The sequence below is a fragment of the Rutidosis leptorrhynchoides genome, chromosome 7, assembly GCF_046630445.1.
Source record: "Rutidosis leptorrhynchoides isolate AG116_Rl617_1_P2 chromosome 7, CSIRO_AGI_Rlap_v1, whole genome shotgun sequence".
In the NCBI taxonomy this organism is placed as follows: Eukaryota; Viridiplantae; Streptophyta; class Magnoliopsida; order Asterales; family Asteraceae; genus Rutidosis; species Rutidosis leptorrhynchoides.
The window spans coordinates 96,235,840-96,241,068 of NC_092339.1; the positions used below are offsets into that span (position 1 = coordinate 96,235,840).

The following is a 5,229-nucleotide window of genomic DNA, read 5'->3' on the forward strand; positions in this document are numbered from 1 at the left end:
TTATTTATTTTTTTTTTTTTGTATGGAATGGAAATGGAAATGATTTGTCAAAAAATAGAATGGATTATGGATATAGGGATTAATATTACAGAGTAATATGGACCGATGGATGTTTGAATGGATATATGTTGAAGATTTAATATAATAGTAATAATGTACGGAGAATACCAGTAACAATATACAAGAATATAAGTATAAGAATTATTAAATTATTAATTATTACAGTATATACATATGATAAAATAATATACAAAGTACTCCATATTAATATGAAAAATATATTATTAGGTAATCATTGTAGTTGACTGGTTTTTTTTTATCTAAGTATCCTGGTTTATTTAAACAATCCCATCAAGAAATTGTTCCATGTATCTTGCACGCCTCTCTCTCTCTCTCTCTCCAATCAAGAATTTAAATATTGAATACGAACTGTTTCTTTAATCACATCGTTCATCTTTCAGAAATTGCTATTTTAACATCTTCTCTTTTCACCTGCCTCCATATCATTCATCATCTTCATATCGTCATAAAATTAGGGTTACCAAAATTAAAGTGATGTTTATTCGTGGCTGAAGAACGAACAGCTCATAATCTCAGGTATGAACTTTAATTTTCTGGTCGTTTAATCTGCAACATTCTATTAGACACTCTGACTTTATTAGAAATATGCATCTTCATGAACGCACTCCACTCCAGGTGTTTGATGAAATGCCTCTATGAATAATGTATTGTTCGATTCAAATATTTACAGATTTGTGGTGGTAATCTTGGAGTCATTCTTCTTGATGGATGACAAGATTTGGCTTGAGTTTCTGAAATCTGGAGCCATAGGGTGAGATCTTTATAATCAAGGGGCTGGATTAAATCTGGAATTCCATAGGTACCGTTTCAGTTTCAGTTTCAATTTCAATTTTTAATTTTTATATAACGTTTTTTCTTTCTTTAACAATTACTTGATCGACAATATTTGGGGTTAAATTTGTGAGATAGTGATCGTAGTTGGAACTTTAGTTGAAAATTTGACTTATTACTCTATAAAATATCAGATCATGGATAATATGATTGTTTCTATAAATGAATAGCATCTGTAAATGAGTAAAAGACTAATCAAATACCAGGAACTGGAGTACAGGGCTAATTTTATTGCTTGCAATTCGGTCCAGTTTGTTATTATGGATTATATGACTTCTTTTGTGCTAACACTACATATTTTAATTGAAGCTAATCTACTGCCTGCAATTCGGTTCAGGTTTGTTATAGGGTTTGCATCTAAATTATACAGGTTTCTTTTCAATTTAATAATTTATCATTTATCATTTATCACTTATTCTCATATGATATCAGATCGTTCTTAATTCTAGGGTTTGCATCTAATATGTATTTTTATTCTAAATTTCTTCAATTACATATAGGAGATTTTATCAAGTATTTCCTAACAATTTGGATTAAAGGTTAGTAGAAACTTCTTTGAAGGTGACATCTCAGATTCAATACACCTTTTGAAATAAAATTAACTGAATGCAAAAGTGTGATTCATTTATTTTTTAATTTTGTATGGAAGCATTTTGCAAGCTTGTGCTACCGGAAAATAGGATGAATGACATCCCGATAACAAGCAAAGGTAACTTTGAATGATTTGCAAAAGGCATGATATAAAGTTTTCGTTTTGTTTTATATATGTTGTGTACAAAAAGCTCTAACAACTAAACTTCGAAATGAATAAGAGACACGAACACAAACCTGACATGTCTTTTTTTCCTCGGGTTTTATGGTTGAAGAATTATAAGCAAGTCGAAATTATGCTTATGTTATAATGCATTAGAAGTGTTTGCTGATATGTCAACATTAATTTTTTTGATTTTATTATATTGTTTTGCCTAAATTATATAGTTGAATGTTGTTTTTCTATATTTGAATATATAAAGCCATTTATTAATACAACAACCATGATGTCACATGTGGAATCATTGATGGTGTTAAGGATGTTAGTTCCATAAGAGATTAGAAGTATAGTTCTTAAGAATTTTGTTTTAAAGGAAGCCTAGAAAAAGTGTTTGATGAAATGTCAAAGTGAAAAAGCTATAGAAGGTATATGTGTTTAATTTGATATTCATATGTTTAATGGTTGTAAATAATGATGCTTTTATATTGAAAAGTAACATTACTATCTCATTCAACAACTCCTATTAGTAAATGTTATAAGTAGCAATATGGGCGGATCGTAAGGACTAACTAATGGTGCAAAGTATGCTTTTTGTTAGTTCACGTCAGGAGGTGCAGTTCGTGAAAGTGGGAAACTGTGTGAAGGTATTACTACATTGGTAGCTTCAATTTACAAGGTACTTATATAAACATTATATTCAAATGAGCTTATGACTAAGAAAAAAATTGTAGAAGTTACAATGGTGCATATCTATTTATATTTTTAAAATTTCACATTTCAGGCTCTTGAACTACAATAAACTAGAAGCACAACTGTTCGATTAATTGCCCCAAAGAAGTAAAACAAACAATTAATGAGTGATTTACATAACACATATTTTTGATTAGTTTTACATTTGATTGCTACAATAGTTATTTCAGTCTTGACATACTTTTTGGGTGATCTTATTATTTTTTTTGTCATACTTTTAAATAAATTGTTTTATGTATTTTGCAGGGGTTACATATAACATTCACCATCATTTGCAACTTTTTAGAATGAAAATCTGGTAACAAAAATATTATCATATATCAGTCCTTTGTTTTATTATTTGTTTACTCCCAAACTATCTATAAATATATATTTTATTGTATTGTATATATTTTCACTTGGTCATTTCAATGAAGGTGTCAAAGATGATAATGACAACTTGGTTGTACTATTTTATAAATGGTTATCAAATATGGATGCAAAAGTTTTTATATAGTTCTATAAAAGCATACTCTTATTAATAAATCAATTTAGGAGTTTTTATGAATTAAGATATACTTAAAGCATCTTTTGGCTAATGGACTAAAGAGATCTTAATTCTGAGTTGTTGCAGTGAGTCTTTAACTTTCATGACTCACATGAAGATCTCGATCCAAAAAAACGACCAACTCATATAAGAATATATATGGTTTGCACTGGGCACTTTGAGAGGGACTAACATTTCTTCTATTTTGTTGAAGAACATGTCATCAAAAAAGGTAGATAATGTTTGGTCTTTAATACATTGCAAGATTAGGTACAAAGATTATAGGTTGATGTTAACGAAATGTTTGAACTAGAAACAACTATGAAATGTTTTAGACTTATTTTTATTTATGGGTTGATATAGATTTCTCTATTTTCTATTAATCTTTATAGATTGTCAGTTACAACTTTTTAAAATCATTTGAGAGGTAAAAAGACTTGGTAATAATTTCCCATTTTAGGAAATTAGTTATAATAGTTATATTTGTCAATAGTTTTATAGCAGTTTTTTTTTTTTTTTTTTTTTTTTTTTTTTTTTTTTTTTTTTGCTGAGCTTTTGACAACGAACTATGTTGTGTGCAGGATAGTGGGAGGAGCTATTGAAACGTGCCAGTGGACCTTCCGAAATGCTAATTGGTGGTGCTATTAAAACACGTCAAGGCCATTGATGAGTGCCTTGATGATGAGTTAATTAATACCGCTAACTTCTAACAGGTACAAACAACTCCTTGCTTTGCTGCATATTTACAGCACATAGTGTTTTCGTTATGCTTTTCTAACATTAAGATGTACTTATATATTTCATTTAGTCATGAAATGGTGTATGTATTGGTGCAAAGACTAAGCAAGTAAATACGATTCATAGTAGGTTATGGAAGAATTGGAAGATTTGTTGCTAGAGTAGCTTTACATACACCATTATGTTGAATATGATGCTGTTAACGGTCTGTTTATCTCTGTTGAATACACGGTTTGTCTCTATACCGTATCGTTTTCATATATATTTTTTCTTTGGGGTTTATAATCCTAATTTATGATATGGATAGCTAAGACTTAGGCTACAACCTTGGCTATCTTGAACCGTTAGTATTGATTATGTATGCCTTTATTTGGCTTTTGTTTAGAGATTAGAGGCATGCCTAGCTTTTGTTACAGCAAGTTAACCATGTTGCATTGTGATGGTTCATTGTATAGAAGGCCTGCTTAGTTCGGCTATTTTGGGTCTTTTGCCTCATTGTTGTAAATGCAAAGATTAACAAGTTGTATTCCTTTTGGGCTCAGTCATTGATTTAATGGCTGAGTCCTACTCACTTTATATATTCTGTTCTTTGTTAGAAAAACAAAAAATAAAAATAACAATAGACAGGCCATTCAAAAGGTTGTGAGTTTGTATTATTTATTGTAGCTAACTAAGTTGTATATATTGTCATGCTACTTTCCTAATGATAAAAAGTGTTTTCATATAACCGTTCTTTCATTAGTCTTTTAATATGTTATTTTTTGTGATCCTAAATAAATTAGTTATATGTTGCATGTGTAAGCTGCATTTGATTTCATTTAAGTTACATAGTTGGAAACTCCTTTTTTTTACTCGAGAAATCTACATTTACAATTTCGTGTTCATGTTGAAGTGACACTTGAAGTTGCTCGGCAAATCTAATCGTCTATGATAATATATATGCTTCATTCAACTGACGTATATACGTGAAGAATGGTGTATGCAAGTTTGGTGATATTGGTTGTGCAAGTCAACTTGAGAGAACGTTAGTGGTTTTTAAAGGTGATACAAGATGCAAGATACATGCAAGATTAGTATTTTATTTGGTTATAAGTCTAATGTAGTTCCTTCTCTTTGTTCATTTGTTAATTGTCAATCTCTTTTCTTCTTTTTCATTAGTAGTAATCTTTGATCTTTAATTTCTTGAACATAACACATTGATTCTAATCAAGTATTAGGTGAAGTGACTACATATTTGTGTTATTATTTTTGGTTCATCGGTTATTTTTTTTTTACCTTCTATCAGCCTATAATTTGTGAAATTATTGTGGATACTTATTGTTTTTTTTCCAGATTATATATATCAAGAGAGATATCTTAGATACACTTATCGTTTATATTAGTGCTCTTCCTTTGCCATTGACAAATTTTGTGGTTTGTATATGAGTTCAAAATTTCTCGATATGTTACCTTTAATATTCTATTTTGTTTAGTTATGTTGCTATTGCTATTGTTATATCAATATGCTTAGGCCATATCAACCCAACAATTGGGAATTCATACAGTTATGATA

General features: G+C 29.4%; 1 long non-coding RNA gene across 10 annotated transcripts; it reads left to right on the forward strand.

Annotated features, from left to right (window-relative positions):
- The first annotated feature begins 371 nt into the window (after positions 1-371).
- Positions 372-4,993, forward strand: LOC139856945 (uncharacterized). Of its 10 annotated transcripts, XR_011762239.1 has the most exons (10): positions 372-597; positions 752-1,451; positions 1,562-1,621; positions 2,262-2,339; positions 2,445-2,500; positions 2,660-2,711; positions 3,027-3,171; positions 3,521-3,652; positions 3,804-3,908; positions 4,570-4,993. It is a non-coding gene; the product is annotated as an uncharacterized lncRNA (long non-coding RNA). The 10 variants fall into 10 exon arrangements; XR_011762240.1 differs by lacking the exon at positions 2,445-2,500 and having other exon boundaries at positions 3,526-3,652; positions 4,570-4,992; XR_011762235.1 differs by lacking the exon at positions 2,445-2,500 and having other exon boundaries at positions 373-597; positions 4,570-4,992.
- Positions 4,994-5,229: the final 236 nt, after the last annotated feature.